Source organism: Jaculus jaculus, chromosome 8 (genome assembly GCF_020740685.1).
Source record: "Jaculus jaculus isolate mJacJac1 chromosome 8, mJacJac1.mat.Y.cur, whole genome shotgun sequence".
In the NCBI taxonomy this organism is placed as follows: domain Eukaryota; kingdom Metazoa; phylum Chordata; class Mammalia; order Rodentia; family Dipodidae; genus Jaculus; species Jaculus jaculus.
Genome location: NC_059109.1, coordinates 120,991,018 through 121,014,761, shown reverse-complemented (window position 1 = coordinate 121,014,761; position 23,744 = coordinate 120,991,018). Strand labels below are relative to the sequence as shown.

The 23,744-nt window shown below is 44.8% G+C and overlaps 1 pseudogene; it reads right to left on the bottom strand.

The window, feature by feature from the left end:
* Positions 1-300: 300 nt before the first annotated feature.
* LOC101606629 lies at positions 301-23,744 on the bottom strand (annotated as a pseudogene).

Below are 23,744 nucleotides of genomic sequence, written 5' to 3'. Positions count from 1 at the left end.
GGAATTTAACAATGCATGACCCATTTCCCCAACGAGGAGGGTCCCTGTGGAGGGGGAAGGACAGGGAGGAGGCTAACAATGGTCCTAACATGACTGTATACACACTGTGTGCATAATAATAAAAAAGGGAATTTACTGGATTAGTTTATGGTAGTCCAATAGCAGTTGCAGGTCTGAGAATCAAGGAAACATCAATTATTAAATGCACCAAAAAATGAAAGTAAGGGGATATATATGTATATTTCGATGACGAGGATTATGTAATCAAAGTGTTCAGTGAAAGCTATTCCCAGGACAGCTCTACTCTTGCATCTTCTCAAGTGTTTCCTCCTTGCGCTTGCCCTTTTCCTCTCCCACTTGGTGACATTTGGCTTTCCGTTCCAGGATCTTCTTGAGGTCCTTATCCAGTTTTAGCCTGGCGATGACCACCTTGCTGGGGTGAATGCCCACATGGACAGTCGGGCCATAGCCTGTTCCCGCTGCACCCGTTCAGCATGATGACACATTCCTTCCTGTGAACCCGGACTGCTTTGCCAATCCACTGACCTTCATAGAGTCCTCGCACAACCTGAACCTCATCATCCTTTCAGAGAGGCACGGGATGAACACGGCACTTCTGCCTCAGCTCTTTGGAAGGAGGGGAAGACCCAATCTTCCCCCGGATGTGGGGATGTGCGTTGACCCCTGTGGGTGCTGAAGAGAGATCAAACTCGGGTTGGCAGGATTGCAAGAAAGTGCCTTTCATCACGAGCCGCCGCCTCAGACCTAAATTATCCTAACAGAGTTTTAATTTTGCTTTCCTTCTTAAAGCTGATGTCATGGCTGGAATGTTTATGCACCATCGCTAAATGCATATGCTGAAATCCTAACCCCAATATATTATAGGAGGTTGAACCTGTGGGAGGTGACTGGGTTATTAGGGTACAGTCCTTACAAATGAAATTGTGCCTACATTGACGTGGCTCCAGAGACTTCTGTCGCTTCCTCCACCATGACATAACAGGAGTCACCAGTACGCAACCTAGAAAAAGGCCCTCAGTAGACCCCGAGCATGCTGGGCACCCTGACCTTGAACTTCTAGTCTCTCCAGTTGTGAGGAGTGTATTTCTGTTGTTTGTAAGGCACCCATAACCCTTGGTCATAGCAGGTCAAATTGACAACTGCTCCCACTTATCAGTCTGTGTGGCCTTCCTAGAGCACACTGCAGGACCCTGGGGCGTTGGGCACACTGGATACACTGAGTGATCCTTTGCTGGCCGGTGCTGGTACCTAGTGGGAACAGATCAATTTGGCGGGCCTCTTTTAAGAGTGGGCCAGAGACATTTGCCACCCCAGTTATACAAGAATGGAAGCACTTAGGAAGCAGAGAAGAGAGGGGATTCGCTCTCTTTGGAGAGATCAGAAAAGACCGCACTCTGTGTGTGTGTGTGGTCTTCTTGTTTCTGGACTTTGAAGGTTGAGTAAGAGGGTAGTGATGGTGAGGAAGGACGTGGCAGACACAGAAGGTGGAGGTGCAGGGGATATGAGGAAACACGGGGTACTAGGAGAAGGGAGAGGGTCAATGTGCTTGCAGGCAAGTGTGGTTGCTGCAGCTCTTCAGGAGATGGTGCGAAAGGCCCTGAGTGCTGAGCCAAGGTCTGATTCCTGGACAAGAAGGGTCACGATCAACGATAACAACATTAATGGCAGCAAGAACTACTACTGAGCGGTTAGAACAGGTGACGTGCATGCACAGGTCCCACTAACCAAGTGGTAAGAGGGTAAGCAAAGACGAGGAAACCTCCCTCCCTCTTTGTTCTCAGCCTCCGGAATCAAGTATCTGCCACCCCGTGCGTCTGAGCAGAGACATACATGTGTATATATAGCCTCAGCCCGCTCCCCATCACAAATAGCAACACTCTAATCACTCTGTTCAGCACTTTGCTTTCTTGCACTTAACAATATATCTTGGAGATTGTTTCATATCCGTACATAAAGAGCTGCCTCATTCTTTTTTAACAGCCATAAAGATTTCCATCGTCAGGATGTACTGCAATTTGCTTGAGCAGTCCCCCCTTGATGGACATTCAAGCCGTCTCCAATTTTCTGTTATTGTAAGCCGCGCTGCAGCGAGCAGCCTCACAATCCAACTTTGCATACATATGTGCAAGCGTGTCTGGGGAGTGCGTCCTCGAGCACTGGGATTTATGGGTCAATGGGTGTGTGCATCCCAACTTTCTTGGAGTGCTGACTTGCCGTCCCTGCAAAATGCCGGTTTATACTTCCAGTGACCTTCCCAGGGCTAGCTTTCCTGCCCCTCAGCTAGCAGTGGAGGCAGACACTTAGATCTTGGTCAATCTGATAGGCTAAAAAAAAATGGTACCTCATTATAGACTGAGATTTCTGGGGCTGAGGAAACAGCTCAGTGGATAAAACACTTGCCAATCAAGCTGGAGTATGGGAGTTCAATCCCCGCATCCCGTATAAAAAGCCTGCACTATTGGGGGTGTGTGTGTGTGTGTGTGTGTGTGTGTGTGTGTGAGGGGCTTTTATAATACCATCTGCTGACAGGGTAGTTTGGAGGCAGAGACAGGGGAATTTCCAGGAAGCTTGTATTGAGTGCAGCAAAGAAGAACAGTCCAGAGAGAACCCAGATCGAGAAACTCTACCTCAAATGAGGAGCAAGGCAGAGGACTCACCGAGAAGTTGTCCTCTGACCATGTATGCATGTGCCCGCATTCACACACTCATCAAACACGTGCGCATGCACCCACACCAACATACACACACACACACAAATTATGAAAAGTTAATAAGCTCTGGGGCTGGAGGGATGGCTTAGCGGTTAAGGTGTTTTGTCTGCAAAGCCAAAGGACCCAGGTTTGAATCCCCAGAACCCACGTTAGCCAGATGCACAAGGGGGCCATGTGTCTGGAGTTTGTTTACAGTGGCTGGAGGCCCTGGTGTGTCCATCCTCTCTCTGTCAAATAAATAAATAATAAAATATAAAAAATTATAAAAAAGTGAATAAGCTCATGTTAATTAAGATTTCTTTTTTTTTTTTTTGTTGTTCGTTTTTTTTTGAGGTAGGGTCTTACTCTGGCTCAGGCTGACCTAAAATTCACTCTGTATTCTCAGACTGGCCTAGAACTCATGGAGACCCTCCTATCTCTGCCTCCCAAGTGCTGGGATTAAAGGTGTGTGCTGCCATGCCTGGCTGAGATTTCCTTTTTTTTTTTTTTCATCATGAATGGAAGCTGAGTGTCATTTTTTTTCTTCCTTGCCTTGAGGTTATATAAATTTTCAGATTTAGGATCTATCTGCTGTTTGATAGATGTGAACATCCTTTGCTCATTAAAAAAAATATTTATTTATTTTTTTTGAGAGAGAGAAAAAGAAGGGGGGAGAGAGAGAGACAGAGAAAGAGAGAGAGAGAGAGAGAGAGAGAGAGAATGGCAGAGATAGAGAGAGAGAATGGGAACATCAGGGCCTCTAGCCCCTGCAAACAAACTCAATACATGCATCCCCTTGTGCGTCTGGCTTACATGGATACTGGGGAATCAAACCTGGGTCCTTAGGCTTCACAGGCAAGTATCTTAACTGCTAAGCCATCTCTCAAGGCCCCCCATTTAAAAAAAATTACCCTATCTTCTTACTGAATGGTTAGTGCACTGTTATTAGTGGCTTGCTGGTAAATTTCCTCCTGCCCATGTCAGCATTGGTACCCCATGCATGCAGATGCCCTCCTCTGAGAGTAGGCAGGAGCTGTATTGACCAGCCAGAGGTCAGGAAGATGGGGATTCAGGCTAGCTCTTCGTTGGAGGGGGAACAGATGAGATGGAGCCTCTTTATTGCTTGGTCGTTGAAGAGACCCTCTCACAAGTTGAATTAGGGCAGTGTGGTGGTTTGAATAGATGGCCTCCAATATATTCAGTGTTTTATTAGTTTGTAGTTTGCACCAGTAGCCACCTGGCTGGAGGCGGTGTCACTGGGAGGATGTTAAGGTGTGGAAGTGGGTTTCAGATTTCAATCTAAAGATATGCAAAGTGTGCCTAGCTGGGGTTCCTGAAGTGTGCTGTGCTGTGCGGCTTTTAGACTTGTGCTCCTCTCTCTGCGTTTGGTCCTGTGAAAGCAGGCCAGCTTCTTCTGCCCTTATGGAACTTCCCCTGGATCTGTAAGCTTCAATAAATCCCTTCCTCCATAACTGTGCCTGGTCTGGAAGTTCATCTCAGCCAACCTGAAGCTGTCTGCTACAGGCAGGCTCCTGCCAGCATCCCTCTCAACCCTCTTCTTTTCTTCCTGGTTCAATACCACCCTCCCTCTCCAGGGCCCATGTTCTCTCTGCCCAGTTCCCCTTCCCCTAATATTAGCACAGGCCCAGCCCTGCCTCCCTGTCACAGACAGCGATTATATAGCAAATTAACCACAAGCTGTTCCCGTCCTCGTCCGGAGGCAGTTGAGGAAATACTACTGAGTAATGACTTGGGTAGTCGATGCTCTCATCTGTAATTTGCATGTGCAATAAATGCAGAAATAAAAACCGATCCATACGAAAAAGGGACTGGGTAGAAGGAGCCGGGGTGGGAGGAAGAAATCGTGAATTTTGTGGACTGCATCTGACAGTCTGGCTTCAATTTCCTCTTGAGTAATGCAGTCACTGCCTGTATTTGATTGATGGCTGCGTTTGGCAACAGGATGGAAGCAGATACATGGAGAAGCAGGGCAGGGCTTGAATCTTGACTCCTCAAAGTGTGTCTTTGAGAGTGAGACAGTAATTCTCGGGAGCCTCAATTTCTTCATCTATAAAATGGAGCTAATATTTATTTCTGGGTTGGGGGTGTGGCTCAGTGGGTGCACACCTGAGACCTGGGGTTTAGTCTCCAACACGGCTTAAAACCGGATGTGGTTGTCCATGCCTGTAACCCCAACGTGTGAGAGGCGGGATTAGAAGTTCCAGGTCAGCCTCAGCTAAGAGCAAGTTTCAGGCCAGTCTGAGTTAACATGAAATCCTGTTTCTAAACAAAACAAAATATGTAAATAATATTTATTTCCAATCAGACGGTGAAGAGCATGCGTTTTGGGACATGGTAGGTACCTTCATGGTTACATTTCTTCCCTTGCTGGCTCTTTTCCCTCTTTCTCCCTCCTTTTTTCCTTTACCCTTAATTACTTCCTTCTCTCATTCTTTCTCTCCTCTCCTTGATCATATCATCTTAGGAATTAAAAAAAAAAACTTAATCTTGGGGCCGGGCGTGGTGGTGCACACCTTCAATCCCAGTACTTGGGAGGCAGATGTAGAAGGATCGCTGTGAGTTAGAGGCCACCCTGAGACTACAGAATTCCAGGTCAGCCTGGGTGAGACCCTACTTTGAAAAACCAAAAACAAACAAACAACCCCCCCAAAACAACAACAACAACAAACCCAAAAACAAGAACAACAACAACAAAACAAACAAAAACTTAATGTTGGGAACATAATTGGTTTACACATAGTTGTAATAAAAAAAATAGAGTACCTATGTGTCCTTTATCCAAATCTCCCATCTTGTAAGACAGTATTGTAATCAAGACATCGTCCTTAACACAACCTATAAATCTTACTATCATTTCATTATTTTAATCTGTATTTGTATGCGTGAATTTAGTTATATCCAATTTAATTTCACATGGGGTATCGTGTGTCTACTACCAGACTGAAGAAAGGTACAACAGGATCCCACATATTGCTTTTTTATTTTTTGAGGCAAGCCCAACATACTGGCCTTTTTTTTTTGGTTTTACTTTTATTTATTTATTTGAGAGAGAGAGAGAGAGAGAGAGAGAGAGAGAGACAGAGACAGAGAGAGAGAGACAGAGAGAGAGAGACAGAGACAGAGAGAAAGAGAGAGAGAATGGGCATACCAGGGCTTCTAGCCACTGCAAACGAACTCCACACATGTGTGTCCACTGGCCTACGTGGGTCCTGGGGAATTGAGCTTTGAACTGGGGTCCTTAGGCTTCACAGGTGAATGCTTAACCGCTAAGCCATCTCTCTAGTCCCATACTGGCCTTAAAAAAATTAGTTATGTACACATTGTGTACGCAGCTACGTTGGTACCATCATTAGCCCTCTCCCTGCCTTCCCCCCTCTGCAGGGACCCTCCTCGTTGGGGATTGTGGGTCATGCATTGTTGGGGTAGCCATCAGTTGTGGGGAAGAGGCAATGTCTCTGTGCATAATGTCCCAACTTGTGGCTCTAACAATCTTTCCACCCCTCTTCTGCAAATTTCCCTGAGCCATGATGGGTTAGTTTTAGGTCTGCTTCAGTGATGAGGTCTTTGGAGCCTCTGTCTCTGGATCTCTGGTTTGGTAGGAGTTGAGTGGTCTCTGTGTCTGTCTGCTTCACTCTTATGCTGGTTCCAGGTTCACCAAGCAAGAAGCACTCTTGCTCATTTCCCCAGTTACCCTTGGTTTCAGCTGGGGCCCTGGTGAGGTGCAATGGACTGATTCTCTCCTCAGGTTCTGCATCCATCTGAAAAAGAAAAGCAAATTCTCCAACGGAGAGTGAAGTCAGCACCAGATAAATGGGATAACCATTATTTCTTTAGAGAGAATTTAATAGGTGTTGACCCTCTTGTAGCCCATGATTGGTGGGATCTTGATAATGGAGAGCAGGCTCATATTTTGGATATGGTTCTGACTTGTTTCCCAGCTCCAGCTATGGGTTCTGTTCCACTGAGTGGATCCATTAGCCAAGTCAAGAGCAGTTGGTTCCCCGCCATGGCTGTGTGCCACTATTGCACTTGTGTGAGCATCAAGACAGGTTGTTTGCTGCTGAGTAGCTTAGACCATGAGTTGCATGGACAGATGTTGGTTTTTGTCCCCCAGTCACTCATGTAGCACCTTCTGGTACTAGATGAGCTAACTGTCTGGGGACTGCCTCTCTTCCAGATTCCAGCCAGTTCACTCCATGTTCTGTACCAACAGCATATGGTGTATTTGGCAGTAGGATCTTACCGCTAACCTTTGGTGGGTCATCAAATACTCTGACAGAAATCTGTCTTCTTTTGGGAAATCTTGTAGGTCTGTCTGATCAACAGCTGATTGTAGATGTTAACAATATGCTGGTACTAGGAGTAACATGGCCTTTTCTTTGAGCGACAGAAAGAGAGAGAGAGAGAGAGACAGAGAGCAAGAGAGAGAAAGGGAAAGAATTGGTATGCCAGGGCCTCTAGCTATTGCAAACAAACTCCAGATGCATGCGCCAGCATGTACATCTGGCTTACATGGGTCTTGGGGAATTGAACCAGGATCCTTTGGCTTTGTAGTTAATTGCCTTAACCAGCCAGCCTCTATTTTATTTATTCTTACAGGTATGGAGTAGCATTACATTATGGCATATATTTATATAAGAACTTTAATGTATAAATCTACAGCAATTTGTGTTCTTGTTCCTTTTATCCATTTTTTAATCCCCTCTCCACACCCTATCCCCTGAGAACCTCCTCTTTTTTTTAAAAAAAATTATTTATTTATTTTGAGGGAGAAAGAGAGAGAGAGAATGGCTACACCAGGGCCTCTAGCCACTGCAAATAAACTCCAGACACATGTGCCACCTTGTGCATCTGGCTTATGTGGGTACTGGAGAATTGAACCTGGGTTCTTTGGCTTTGCAGGCATGTACCTTAACCACTAAGCAATCTCTCTAGCCCGAGAGCCCTCCTTTCTCAACGTAGTCTTTCCTCTGTTTTATTATCTCCTTCTTTTTTGTTGTCCTCCATCCTCCATGTCAAAATGTTGATGGTCTTGTAGGGGCATTGGTAACCACTGTGTAGTCATGAATGCACCAGTCAGAGTCAGTTCATGTAGGGAGGGCAGTGTTTTTTTTTTTTTTTTTTTTTTGAGGTAGGGTCTCACTCTAGCCCAGGCTGCCCTGGAATTCACTATGGAGTCTCAGGGTAGCCTCGAACTCATGGCAATCCTCCTACCTCTGCCTCCAGAGTGCTGGGATTAAAGGCATGCACCACCACACCCGGCGAGGGCAGTGTTTTTGTTTATTAGTTATTATTTATTTTGAGAAAAAGTCACACTATCTGGCCCAGGTTGGCTTCAAATTCATAATCCTTCTGCCCAAGCACCTATTTTTTCCTAGTTGCTAATGATATACTTAACACCTCAAAGTCCCTATGCGGCTGAGGCGGGCCTTGAACTTCTGATCCTTCAGTCTCCACCTCTTGAGTTGCTGGGGTTACATGCTTGTGCCACCATATTCAGTTTAGGCTGGGGACAGAATCCAGAGCTTTGTGCATGCTACACAAGCTCTCCACCAACTGAGCCACAGCTGCAGCCCTGAGACTTAGTATGCCTTTTCATGTGCTTGCAGCCACCTGTGTTTGAGTTTTGATGAAAAGTTTCTAATCGGGCTGCTCATGTTTTTCACTGTTGAGGTTCTCATGCAGCTGCAAACGGACTGCCAGACTGCACAGGAACGTCAGGCTAGCTGGTGTGTGAGCTCAGCATTCTCCCGGCTCCACCTTGCACTGTTGTGGACACTGTGAGATCACTGATGTATGTGTCACTTTGCATCAGGCTTTACGGGGGTACCGGGGAATTGCACCCCGGCCAGCAGGCTTTGCAACTAAGCACCTTGAACTGCTGAGCCATCTCCACAGCTTCCTTATTTTTAAAATTTATAGCTACCCTAGTGGTCAGGTAGTGTTATGTTGCTATAATTTGACTTAGACTTCCTTATTAATGATGTCGACCAATGATGGTCTCATTGGTCATAAGAATGTATCAAAGAACTATCCATTCAAATTTTGATCATCTTTATTTCACAGAGGCAGGGCCTCCCGCTTGAGCCCAGAGCTCACTGGTTCAGCTAGAACAGCCAGCCAGCTCATCCCAGCCATCCTCTGTCTCTACCTAAGTGCTGGGTTTACAGTGGGCTGGCATACTACCTGGCATTTTATGTGAGTGCTGTGGATCTGAACTCTGGTCCCTATGCTTGCAAGGAAAGAACCTTATCTACTGAACTGTCTCCCTAGACCTCAAGTATTTTCTGTGTGTGTATGCATGTATGTGCACATGCATCAAATGCACACACATGTGGAGGTCAGAGGAGAACATCAGGAATCCTCTTCCCATTGCTCATGCAGGCAAGAACCTTAACCATTGAGTTGCCTCTCCAGCCCCCCACAATATTTTTTAAAAGCACAAAATGGAATTGTATCTTGTCAAATGTCTTACCTGTATCTGTTGAGAGAACTGTGTAATTTTTTTTCAAGGTAGGGTCTTATTCTAGGTCAGGCTGACCTGGAGTTCACTCTATAGAGCCAGGCTGGCCTTGAACTCACAGCGATCCTCCTACTGCAGCCTCCAGTGTGCTAGGATTAAAGGCGTGAACCAATGCCTGGCTAGAGAACCATGCAATTTTTGTCCATTAGTGATCATAATATGTAAGGCCAACCTTGCATTTGTAAGGTCTCTGATCTAGAATTCACTATGGAGTCTCAGAGTGGCCTCGAACTCACGGCGATCCTCCTACCTCTGCCTCCCAAGTGCTGGGATTAAAGGCGTGTGCCTGGCTTGGGTTGAGGATTTTTTGTGCCTTATTATTGAATTTTAAGAGCTCTTTATATTCCAGATACTGGCCCTTCAGGAGAATTTCTTGGTTGCAAGCTAAATTGAGCAAACTTTGGATAAGGCAAGCAAAATCAGCAATATTTGGAGGCGTGTTAAGTCAGTAGGTAACTCTGGTACAGTATAATTACTCGAGAGTGAGTGGTCAATTGGATCAAGGTAATTTTGTTATTTCTGTCCTTCCATTGCCCATTAGCAACTCAAGATCCTGGGCACAATCCCGATTGCCTCATGTGGTCAGATCAGGTGAGACTTGAATGCTGGTCCTAGAAAGACTGCATGTTATGAAGGCGGAGGGACCTTGACATCCATCTTAGGACAGGGCTAGTGGGAATTTTACTTTCAAATTGTAAAATTATTATTTCTTCATATAAAGGATGGAACACACACACACACACACACACACACACACACACACACACGTGTAAGTATGAAGAAGGGACTACAGATGTTCTGCAAATGCACCAAATAAGAGAATACAGCTGCTAACATTTAGGAAATATTATTCCTATCCCAGTGCCATGGTGAATCTTGGTTGTCAACTTGATGGGATTTAGAATCATCACCATGGAAACAAATTTTTGGGCAAGTCTGTGAAGGCTTTTCTAGAGTGGTTTAATTGAGGTGGGAAACCCGCCCTAAGTGTGGGTGGCACTGACTCAAGACGATCAGGCTGGCTGAACCTCGGCGTTCATCTCTCTCTCCGTTCTGACTGTGGATCGAACGTGACCAGCTGCTTCAAGCTGCCGCCACCACGCCTTCCCTGCTCAGCGGCCTGTAACCTCAAGCGGCAAGGTGACCTCCCGGCTTCAGTTGCTTCTACTTTGTTACAGCAACGAGGAAAATAACTAATATTTAGAAACAAGAATCTCAATTTCTCTACTACTGTGCCAACACTCTTATCCTTTTAGTTCTGATCAGAGCCATGCTAACAGATGTGCTCCTTGCACTTCCCTCATTAGTGATGCTGAATCCCTTTTCATATACCTGTTAACCATGTGTGTCTCCTCCTCCTCTTTCTCCTTCCTTCTTTCCTTCCTTCCTTCCTTCCTTCCTTCCTCCTTCCTTCCTTCCTTCCTTCCTTCCTTCCTTCCTTCCTTCCTCCTTCCTTCCTTCCTTCCTTCCTTTCTGTTTTTGAGGCAGTGTCTCACTTTCACCCAGTCAGATCTAGAACTCACTCTGTAGCCCCAGGCTGGCTCTGAACGCCCACAAGTCTTTCCACCTCAGTCTCCCAAGTGCTAGGATTAAAGGTGCGCATCCCTGTACCCAGCAACCATGTGTGTCTTCTTAAGACATGTGTCTGTTCAAGTTCTGTCTATCTGTCTGTATGTGTTTTGTTACTGTATTGTAAGAGTTTGTTGCCATTACCTTCTTGATGCTGGGACAAAACACTCAACCCAAAGCAGCTTTCAGGAGGAAAGGGTTTATTTCAGCCTACAGTTTCCATCTCATTATGGCGGGGAAAGGATGGCCAAAACAGACAACAGGGGATCACGTCTTCTCTAACCATCTGGGGGGAAATAATCTAAGGACCGGCCTTGGAGCTGGGCTAGATGTCCCCCTGAAGCTTGTCCCCAGCAACACACTTCCTCCAGAAAGTCTCCACCTCCCAAAGGCCCCACATCTTTCCCAAATTGCCACCACTTGGGGACCAAGTACTCAAAACATATGAGCCTATGTGGGACATTTCAGTCAAATCACCAAAGAGTTCTTTATATATTTTGGCATTAACTTCTTATTAGACATGTGGTTTAAAAAATATTTTGGGGAGCCAGGTGTGGTGGTGCATGTCTTTAATCCCAGCACTTGGGGCACAAGTAGGAGGATCACTATGAGTTTGAGGTCACTCTGAGACTACAGAGTGAATTCCAGGTCAGCCTGGGCTAGAGTAAGACCCTACCTAGAAAAACCAAAATATATACATGCACACACACACACACACACACAATTTTTCCGGGCTGTAGAGATGGCTTAGCAGTTAAGGTGCTTGCTTGTAAAGCCGAAGGACCCAGGTTTAATTCCCCAGTACCCACATAAGGCCAGGTGCACAGTGACATGCATCTGGAGTTTGTTTTCAGTGGGTAGAGGCTCTGGTGTGCCTCTTCTATCTGCTTCTTCCCCCAGCCCCTCTTAAATAAATAAATAATAACTATTTTTTCATTCTGTAGATTGCCCTTTTCTTTATTTTTCTTTTTGAGACAGGGCCTCCTCTGTCTATCTCAGGCTGATCTAGAACCCACTCCATAGCCCAGGCTGGCTTTGAACTCTTGGCGGTCCTCTTACCTCAGCCTCTTGAGTGCTGGGGTGATAGGCATGTGCCACGGCACCTGTGTATGTGGCCTTCCTGCCATGCTGATAGTTTCCTCGGCTGTGGTCTTGAGTCTGACGCAGCCCCACTTCTCTGGTTTTGCTTTTGCTGCCCATGCTTTTAGAATCTTATCCATGATGTCAATGTCAAGATGAGTGACATGCAACGTTTCCCTTAGATTTTTCTTATAGGAGTTTTATAGTTTCAACTATTGCATTTAAGTATTCCATCTGGTTTGAGTTGATTTCATCAGCTGAATGTAAGATAAAGTCCAATTTCATTCTTTTGCACATGGCTGTCTAGTTTCACCAGCACCATTTTCTGAAGACACTATCCTTCTTCTAAGTGTATTTATTCCAAAGAGTCTCTCTCTCTCTAGCCCAAGCTGACCTGCCTGAAATTCACTATGGAGTCTCAGAGTGGCCTCAAATCACAGCGATCCTCCTACCTCTGCCTCCTGAGTGCTGGGGTTAAAGGTGTGCACCACCACGCCCAGCTCTAAGTGTATTTTAGTCCCCACAGCACTAGACATCAAATCCAGAGCTTCACTCGTGCTAGGCAAATCCTTTTCTAGAATTCAATTCCATAGTCCTGATATCTTCCTAAAGGATCAGTGGGCTTCATTTTGAAAAGCTAATATTTATACATAGTCAAAATTCTCCAAACAGGGCCAGAGAGATGGCTTGGTGGTTAAAGCACTTGTCTGTGAAGCCTAAGGACCCAGGTTCAATACCCCAGTACTGATATAAGCCAGATGCACAAGGTAGCACAGGCATCTGGAGTTCATTTGCAGTGGCTAGAGGCCCTGGTGTGCCTATTCTTTCTTTCTCTCTCTCATATAAATCAGTCAAATAAAAAAAAATCTCCAAACAGCTCAGAGCATACTCATTAAATAGCAGATCTTGTTTTCTCCCTTAATTCTGGTTTCCTGTGTCCACTCTCCAGTGGTCATCAATGTAACCAGCTTCTTTGAATTGTCCCACAGGCATATAGACAAGCCTATGGAGTATGAAAATATTCTCGCATCTGAAAAGAGAAGCTTCTCTAACCAAAAGTGAGAGCAGCATTAGTATATGGGTATGAACATTAAGAGAAGTGCTTACCAGGCAGTTTGGTGAGCATAATATGTACATTTAGGCAGACTCCAGCAGATATTACACCCCTAGGGCTCATGACTACCCCTCACATAGGTTTTCAGTATCAGGCATGTATTCCCTCCCATGGAGTGGGTCTCCATTCCAATTAGAGAGCCGTTGGTCCCCCATAATAGACATAACACTATTGTACCTGTTGGCTCATTTGGCCTGGCTGGTCAAATATAAGGCTTACAGTGTCCACTGTTGAGTATCTTCACTGGTGATTTCTCTCTCTTCCATTGAACTGCATGTAGCATAGCCTTTTCCAGCTTTCTGTCAGCTGGTCTACATGGAGGAGGCTTTTAGCTCAGCTCCTGCAGGATTTCTCAGTGACCTTGAAGCCCAAGAATGTGGAATCTTCAGCAATTGAGTCTTACCATTTATTCCTGGTGGGAAACGACGAGCCTTGGCAATAGCCTGTAAAGTTTTGGGGGCATCAGGGACCTCCCTGACCAACATCTCACTGGAAGGTATCCCATCCCTGTTACTGAAAGTTTTCTAATAATAATATATGGCTTCTGGTTGTTCCACTGTCCAAAAAAGTAGGTTTCCACATGACTTATTTATATCCTCTTAGATTTTGATTATCCTCCCTCCATCTTTCCTTTATTCAATCTCTTCCCTGACTTCACTTAGGTCTTTCCACCCTCATTAATCTGTTCTTCTACTTACATATGTACAATACCATCCTATTAAGTCCCCCTTCCCTCCCTTTCTATTTCCTCTATATTCCCTTTCTAGCTTGCTGGTTTCTGTTACTGAGTTTTATTCCAACTCACATAGAAGTCCACTCATTTGTAGCTACATCCATATATGAGAGAAAACATATGACATTTGGCTTTCTGGGCCTGGGTTACTTTACTAAGTATAATCCTGTCCAGATCCATCCATTTTTCAGAAAATTTCATTTTTTTAAACTGCTGAGTTGACCTTCATTGTATAAATGTGCCACATCTTCATTATCCACTCATCAGTTGAGGGACATCTAGGCTGGTTCCATTTCTGAGCTATTGTGAATACAGTGGCAAACAGCATGGTTGAGAAAGTATCTCTAAGATAGTAAGATGAGACCTTAGGATATATGCCTAGGAGTGGTAAAGCTGGGTCATATGGTAAATCACTTTTGGTGAGAGAAGCTTCTCTTTTCAGATGGCAATGATCTTAGGATGACTCAAAAGGCACCCTGGTGCTGAGAAGAAGTGACAGGGGAGTGCTCAGCACTGAAATATCTCTATCACACCTTCCAAGGCTCAGGGTTCATTGTGGAAGAGGTGGCAGAAAGAATGTAAGAGCCAAAGGAAGTGCAGCACTACTTACAATGCACTCTTCCAGACACAAAATGGCCTGGATACCCATGACCTCACAGTGCCTGACACTACCTACACAAGACCATCATAATAGGAGGAAAAGATGATGGCATCAAAATAAAAGAGAGACTGATTGAGAGGGGGAACGGGTATCATGGAGAGTGGATTTGCAAAGGGGAAAGTGGGGGAAGAGAGGGAATTACCATGGTTTATTGTCTATAATTATGGAAGTTGTCAATAAAAAAATTAAAAAATAAAAAATTCTTGTGTCTATATCTTTATCTCAGTTTAAAAAATATTTTATTTGTTCACTGCAAACCTTGTGCATCTGGCTTATGTGGGTACTGGGGAATCCACCTGGGTCCTTTGGCTTTGCAGGCAAGCAAGTACCTTAACCACAAAGCCATCTTTCCAGTCCTATCTCAGTTTTTTTTTCTTATTTTTTTTCAGGGTAGGTTTTGCTCTAGCCCAGGCTAACCTGGAATTCACAATGTAGTCTCAGGGTAGCTTCTAACTCATGGCGATCCTCTTACTTCTGCTTCCCAAGTGCTGGGATTAAAGATGTGCACCACCACACCTGGCCTGATCTCAGTTTTTTTTTAAAAATTATTTATTTATTTATTTGAGAGTGACAGACACAGAGAGAAAGACAGATAGAGGGAGAGAGAGAGAGTGGGCGCGCCAGGGCTTCCAGCCTCTGCAAACGAACTCCAGACGCGTGCGCCCCCTTGTGCATCTGGCTAACGTGGGACCTGGGGAACCGAGCCTCGAACCGGGGTCCTTAGGCTTCACAGGCAAGCGCTTAACCGCTAAGCCATCTCTCCAGCCCAGATCTCAGTTTTTTTTTGAAGATATTTTTTATTTACTTATTTGAGAAAGAAAAGGAGGGAAGAGAAAGAGAAAGAGAGCAGACAGAGAGAGTGAACACACCAGGGCCTCCTGCCACTGTAAATGAACTCCAGATGTATGCACCATTTTGGCTTTATGTGGGTACCGGGGAATCAAACCCAGTCTATTAGTTTAGCAAGCAAGTGACTTTGACCACTGAGCAATCCTTAGCCTCCCAGCTTTTCTTATTATGCATATCTTCACCACCTTCTCTGCTCACCTAACAGTATATCTTGGAGAAAACTCATTATTACCATGTGTTCCACAGTCATTCCATGTTTAAATTACCACATAGCATTTGTTTGCAGGGGTGTAATAATTTAAGAACTTTTGTGCAGTGAGCATTTAGTTCACAAACTTTTTCTAAAAAGGATGCTTTTTAAAAAATTACTTTTAAATTTTAGTTTATTTTTGAGAAGGAGAGAGAGAGAGAGAGAGAGAGAGAGAAAAGAGAGAGAAAAGGTGCACTAGGGCCTTCAGCCACTGCAAATGAACTCCAGACTCATGCACCGCTTTGTGCATCAGGCTTACATGGGTCTGGGTCTTTTGGCTTTGTAGGCAAGCGCCTTAACCGCTAAGCCATTTCTCCAGCCCTAAAAAGGTTGCTTTAGAGAACAACATTATAAGAAATCTTCTCACCCAATAATGAGTGTATCTGTGGAATGCATACTCGAAGTGGACTTGCACATTCAAAATTTCAACATACAGTGCTGGGGAGATGGCTCAGTGGTTGAAGGCACTTGCTTGCAAAGCTACCCACCTGGGCTTGATTCTCTAGTATCTATGTAAAGCCACATACATAAAATGGCTCATGGATCTAGAGTTTATTTGTAGCAGCAAGAGGAGTTCAAGGCCAGGCTGGGACTACAGAGTGAGTGTCAGGTCAGCCTGGTCCAGACAGAGACCCTGCCTTGAAAAAAAAAAAAGTTATTTGATTTTAAGTTGTAGTGATGTGAGGCACTTTTTAAAATGTGTTTGAAAGCAATTTCATTTCATGAGATTTCATTTTATGGGAATTCTTTGCTTATCCCTCATTATTTTTTTTCATTTATAAAGTCATTTTTAGGCAATAGAGCAATTAGTCCTTCCTCTTTTGTGTTGCTGGTATGTACCCCTGAGTTTATCACTCTTTTGATTATTTATCTTTCAGTTTGTCAAATAGAGATTTAAAAATATGAAAGGTTGCTATACCTCTCAGCTTTTTAGAATTCAGTTGCTTCTGCATGTTGTGTCCTGAATGTGACACAAAAAGCCCCTTTTTATTCTGAAATTCCTGGCTTCAGTCCCCAGATTCCCAGGATCATAAAACAATATCCACAACCACAACAACTTATCAAGTATGAAATTTTCCTTAGAATTTGAAGAAACCCTAATATTCTACCAAGAAATTGGCTGCTGCTGCTTCCTTTTCTGCTCCTCCACCTCCTGTGAAAAATCTCTTCTTAATGACAGCAAAATAAATAAATAAATAAATGAATGAATAAATAAATAATTGATTTTTTCCCCCTTTTTCCCTTTGCCTATCGGAAACTTAGACTAAATTGAAGTACTGAACATAGGAGATGGTGCAAGATCTTATATGCCGCATAGATTTCATTTTCCCCGTTTTAGTCTCGACATTCTTGTCTAATTTGCATTTCTTTGTTCTTAATTCTTTTCTATTCATTTTTCACCATTCCCGGTACGCCAGTAAAATCTCTTGTGAGATAAGGTAGGACACACACACACACACACACACACACACACACACACACACACACACTGTTCCCAAATGCATTCATGCATATATTTAAACATGTATTTTATGTTTATTGCATTTGACATGGCCTTGCTGTGTCGTTGGGAGCCCAGTAGAAAAAATTGGGGCTCTGTAGCCCCTTCCCTTGAGATTCTCTGTGAATGCTTTTACTTACACGCTATAGAATTTCTTCTAGAACTTTCTAGACTAGCTGTTTGGCCCTTGAAACCCAGAACAACCAGGCTGGACTTCGAGCACCGGGTGAGTAGACAGGAGTCTCCTCCATCCTGATCATGGGTGGGTGGCCACCGGGGGCCCTTCTGCTGCCCAGCAAGTATCCTAGGGTCACTCTGTAGAAGGCCAGGGGCCTGGGGCGAGGCACTGTGGCGGCCCACGCAGACGCAACGGCTGGGGAAAGGAACGAGATTGCATCTTTCCCCCGGACCAGCAAGATTCTATAAACATAATCAAAATGTAATAGAAACTTTTTGGAAATGCTGTTATGAGGAGAAAGCATCAATCTTGATGCAACTCCGCTCAACAGGCTTTGCGAGCTAATCAATCATGGTCAGGCCCCGGCCTCCCCATCTGTCTGCGCCGGGGACCGCGCCGAGCTCGCCGGCTCCCCGGGCTGGGGCTGCGTCCCCTCACCAGGCAATCCATCATGCTGCAGGGGGACGGCGGGAGGGAATAAGAGCACGCTAATAAACTACGGGCTGGCTTCTTCTTCTTCTTTTTTTTTTCATTCCCAACTAATTTTTAGTAAATGAGCCCAATCCAGGCAGACCAGGAAAAGAGCCTGGGGGTGGGAGTGGGTTGTGTGGGGGGGGGGGAGAGGGTACTTCTGAGATGCGCCTGGCTGGCTGGGGACAATGGCTCCTGGGCCCGAGGGGAAGCAACGAGGCAGCCCCGGCCCAGGGATGACGACTCAGCGCTCGGCTTGCCGAGGCCCTGCGAAGGATGAGCCCGAAAAACTTCCGGGCTGGTGACATGGACTTCTGGTTCTGGCTCCTACATGATGAACTTACTTCTGGTTCTGGCTCCTAGTGCTGATGCTGAGGAATGGCCTATCCCCCCCCCCCCCAACCCTGGCCCCAATACCTAAGTCTAGTTTGGAATTCAGCATTGAGCAGGAACGTCGCCCATAAGGGAAGCCAGCAGTGAAGGGAGTTAGTTCCAAGCCTTGATTTCAAGGTTGATAGCAGAAAATGAGCCAGGGGTCAGAAGCCAAGGGTGAGGAGGAGGAGGAAGAGGAGGAATAGCATGCAGGATGGCTTTGAGATAAGGGCTGTGATAATCACAGGGCACAGGCTCGTCTTCATCTGGCGGGATCTGCCTTTGGGAGGCAAACCTTTCAGGTTACAGGAAGGGCCAAGGGCCAAGGATGGGATGTTCTCACAGAAGCCTGTGATTTTGGAGGACACCCGGCTTAGCGCAGATCATGGGAATACAAGAATCAGAAATTGTCTCCAAGAGCACATTTTAAAGTTCCGGTCTCATGAATTACTTGACTTCTTCAACTTTAGGTTTCCATCTTGAAGTTTATTACAAGCTCAGCCCCTGGTTTTCTCCTACCCAAGACCCTGTCTATTTAGGACCAAGACAGACCCACAGCTTTAGAGCAGGTGAATGGATTTCTACTCTTGCTGTGTCCCCCCAACCCCATGATAGCTGGTGTTGAACAATGACTATCATCTGTTAGAGGTGCGGTGGTCAGAGCTTCAGGGATCCTTGTCTCCAGTCTTCCTATGCCTAGGGGGGTCTTATGCAGTTGAGATCTTGTTTTGCTTCCAGATTTTAGAGATGGCTGCAAATTGCCTGATATTCCATTCCAAGATGGCCGTGGACCATTTCACCAATATAGAAGAAAGGATGCCAGGCCAGTTCTGGGCATAGTGTTTTTTTCTCTCCCTTCTATTTTTTTCCCCCTTCTTCTTCTTTCCACTTTTTCCTTTTCTTTCCCATTTTTTCTTGTTTTTTTTTTCCTTTTTTAACATTTTATTTATTTATGAGCGAGAGAGAGAAAGAGAGAGAGAGAGTGAGAGCAAACATATCAGGACCTCTGGCCACTGCAAAGGAACTCCAGACACATGTGCCACCATGTGCATCTGGCTTTACATGGGGACTTGGGAATCAAACCTGGGTCCTTTGGCTTTGCAGGCAAGTGCCTATAAAGCCATCTTCTCCAGCCCAAAGGCCAGTGTCTTGAACTCTCCCAGCCCAGCTGTTGGCTCAATATGGGCAGTCGTTGTCATATAGAGTAGGAAAATGGCCTATGGAAACGGTGCCTCAGAATAACATGCGAAAATAGTTGTTTTGGGTTGGAGGGATGGCTTAGCAGTTAAGGTAGTTGCTGGCAAAGCCAAAGGACCCAAGTTTGATTCCCCAGTCCCCAAGTAAAGCCAGATGAAGAAGGTGACGCATATGTCTGGAGTTTGTAGTGGCTGGAGGCCCTGGCATACCTGTTCTGTCTCTATCTGCCTCTTTCTTTCTTTCAAATAAATAAATAAATAAATAATAAATATTAAAAAAGAAAATGTTTTCAGTTATTTTCTTATTTATTTTTGTTGATATGTATGTGTATGTAGGATACATGTATATGTGTGTGAATGTAGGCATGTGCATGCCATGGCATGTATGAGGTGGTCAGAGGATAATTTTTACATGTTGGTTCTTACCTTTCACCTTTATTTTGAGATAGGGTCTCTCATTTTTCACTGCTTCATTCACCAGGCTATCTGGTCTGTGAGCTGTCTCCGCCTCTTATCTTGCGGTAGCTTTGCAGGGATTAGAGGCCCACCACAGCTTCTGGCTTTGTGTGTGTGTGTGTGTGTGTGTGTGTGTGTGTGAGTGTATGGAGATGTGGGCTCAGGTACTCAGGCTTGTGCAGCAAGCACATTATCCGCCGAGCAATCTCCTCAACCCCCAAAGTGTCCTAAGTTTTAATTGATGAATAATAGTTTTATCCATGTATGGGGTGCAATGTGATGTTGCATATACGCAGTAGGAGGAAAGTGACTGAATCTTTTTTCTTCTCCATTTTCTCATTCTGTAAAAGTGAAGTCAAGGACTGGAGCAATGGTTCAGTGGTTAAGGGCATTTGCTTGCAGAGTCTGACCATGTAAAGCCAGATGCACCAGGTGGCAGTGTGTCTGAAGTCCTTTTGCAGTGACAGGAGGCCATGGCATGCTCACACTCCATACTCCCTCTCTCTAGCTCTCTTTATCTGCCTCTTTGCCTCTGTCTCTATCTCAAATAAATTAAAAAAATGAAGTAAAAAATAACAGTAACCATTTCTTAGGGTTGTGGTATGACATCTCTAAGATTTACACAAAACTCCTTAAAAAACTTTTTATTGACAACTTCCACAAATATAGACAGCAAACTGTGAGTATAATCTTCTTCCCCTACCCCCGCACACTGAAACCCTTCTACCCAACCCCTACATGAGATTCTTCTTTTTTGTTTATTTATTGAAAGCGATGGACGCAGAGAGAGAGAGAGAGAATGAGAGAGAGAGGGAGAAAGAGGCAGATAGAGAGAGAATGGGCGTGGCAGGGCCTCCAGCCACTGCAAACGAACTCCAGACTCCTGCGCCCCCTTGTGCATCTGGCTAACATGGGTCCTGGAGAATAGAGCCTCGAACCGGGGTCCTTAGTCTTCACAGGCAAGCGCTTAACTGCTAAGCTGTCTCTCCAGCCCCTACATGAACTTCTTAACGCCGTCGCCCTGTGAGAGCCCTGTGAAGTCAGCTTCTGCTGTTTCTTCACATCACTCATCCCTGCCTTGCACTGTGTCATTGACCCATGTGTTCTATGGCCCATCTCCTTGCTCAGCAGGCCAGTTCCGGGTGTTCAGAGACTGTGTCTCTGTTGTCCACGGTTGTGTTCCCAAGTCTGGGAGAGTGCTGGGGCCATAGAATGTTCAACAAACCCAAACTGAATTTATAGCAAACAGTGTCATTAGAAGACTCTGGGCTGGGTCACAGTTGCCCTCAGATATGCTATGACCATATGTGCATGCATGTATGTATGTATACATGAATATATATATATATGCATATATATATAAATAATATATATATATATATAATTTCTCATAAAATTGCATATAACTCTTTTGTATTGTTTTTTTGAGGTAGGGTCTCACTCCAGCTCAGGCTAACCTGGAATTCAGTATGTAGTCTCAAGGTGGCCTAGAACTCATGGTAATCCTTCTACCTCTGCCTCCCGAGTGCTGGGATTAAAGGTGTGCACCACCAATCGCATGTAATTTTTTTAAACTTTAAACAGATTGTTATTACACAAAGGTTGGTTGTCACATAACTGGATATACTTGACTACTTTGTACAGTTATTCTTACTCTCCACAGAAAGGCTGCTTCTGAACTTATGTGGCAATGGCAAGCACTGAAATCCTGACTTGAAGAGAACTATAGTAGAAATGCCTCATTGATTTAAGTTGAAAGCAGTACATTGGTACACGGCTCTTGCACCCAGTATCGGGGACATACAAATGTCTTTTTATTAAAAATACAAAATAAATTATCCGTAAGCATGGACAAATGACAGCAGTAAACCAGTATATATTGTCAACTGAAACCAGTAACTGATGTAACTGATGGTTACAGTGATTTGCTTAAACATCAGCCAGCCTTTTCTTCGGTCATTTTCTTCAACTGACTTCTCTGAAGTTATTGATGAGGAATCCTGCCTTGCGCTTCCTGTCACAGATCATTGCGCGTGGCAAAGCACTATTCCAGGACTTAGAACATGCCCCTCCCATACCACCACCCATTCCTCCCATTGCGCCCATTCCAGGTTCATTCTCTTCCTTGGGAATTCCTATGATTACAACTTCTGCTGTGGTTAGCAGGGAGGCCACCCCAGCAGCATCCACTAAAGCAGTTCTCACATTTTTTGTTGGATTGATGATTCCCTTTCCCACCATATTCACAAATTCTCCAAGCATAGCATCATAACCAACTTCTGAGGAACTTTACAGGATTTTCTCAACTCTCACAGGTCCTTCAACACCTGCATTCTTCGCAATTGTCATTGCAGGAATTTTGAGTGATTTTCTAATAATGTCTATACCGATTTTTTGATGTTCATTAACAGGCTTTAAATTAGTCCAAAGCTGGAGTGCAGCGGAGGAGAGCACACCCCCTCCTAGAAGAAGGCTTTCTTCTACAGCTGCTCTCGTAGCCCTGAGGGCAGCGGTGACGTCGCCACACCTCCATTTCTTCTCATTCACCTCCACACTGCGTGTCTCACCAACCTTCAGCACAGCTACTCGATCAGAAAGCTTTGCCAGTCGCTCATTTCGTTTCTCCTTTTCATATTCGCCAGTTGTGGTGTCTAACTGCTCTGTGATTTCTTGAATACATTTTTCAACTTGAGTTTTGTCACCTTTTCCTTTCAAAAGCATGGCTTCATCCTTGTTGACAATGACCTCTCTGACTTTACCTAAGTCATGAGGCTGAACATCTTCAAGGTTTAGGGTCAGTCCCTCTTCTCCAAACACTGAAGTGCCAGTAGCAATAGCCATATCCTTAAGCTGGTTCTTTCTGCTGTCACCAAAACTGGGAGCTTTGATCGCTACAACCTGAAGACCAACTTTTAGCCTATTTAAAACCAGTGGACTCAGAGCTTCACCATCGACATCGTCAGCAATTATGACTAAGGGCTTACGGTGAGCATTTGCAATTTCAAGAGCAGGTACAATGGACTGGACACTAGAAATTTTCTTTTTACTCAACAGAACATAGGCATCCTGGAATTCACATTTTTGATCTTTTGATGTGTTAAAGTATGATGAAATATAGTCTCTATCAAACTTCATGCCTTCAGTAATTTCTAATTCATCATTCAGCGTTTTTCCATCCTTCACTGTGATGACATCCTTTCTTCCAACCTTTTTCATTGCATCAGAAATGATGGTTCCAATTTCTTTGTCTCCATTTGCAGAAATTGTAGCATCCTGAGCAATTTCCTCAGGGGTTGTCACAGGTTTAGACTGCTTCTTTTTTTTAAATTTTTTGTTCATTTTTATTTATTTGAGAGTGGCAGACAGAGAGAGAAAGAGGGAGAGAGAGAGAGAGAGAGAGAGAGAGAGTGTGAGGGGGAGAGAGAATGGGTGTGCCAGGGCCTCCAGCCACTGCAAACGAACTCCAGATGCATGCGCCCCCTTGTGCATCTGGCTAACATGGGTCCTGAGGAGTTGAGCCTCGAACCGGGGTCCTGAGGCTTCACAGGCAAGCACTTAATTGCTAAGCCATCTCTCCAGCCCTAGACTGCTTCTTAAGTTCAGCAATTCTGTAATCATCAACAGGCAATGTTACACCTCCCTGATTTCCACTGGATTAGCACCTTTGTGGATCTCAAAACCTTCCTTGGTAATTGAACGTGCCAGTACTGTGGCAATGGTGGTGCCATCCCCAGCCTCTTCGTTGGTGTTATTGGCAACATCCTGAACCAGTTTAGCTCCAACATTTTTATACTTATCCTTTAAGTCAACTGCCTTTGCAACAGTCGCACCATGTTTTGTTACTTTAGGACTTCCCCAACTCTGTTCAATAATTACTGTTCTTCCCTTTGGCCCCATCGTAACGGCTACAGCATCAGCTAAAAGGTCTACACCTTGAAGCATTAAGGCTTAGGCTTCCGCGCCAAATTTTACATCTTTGGCATAAGCCTGAGTGAGAGGAGGAGCCAGTGCCCGGGACACTGGTCTCATGTGTCGAAGGACTGTAGGTAGTTGGCACAT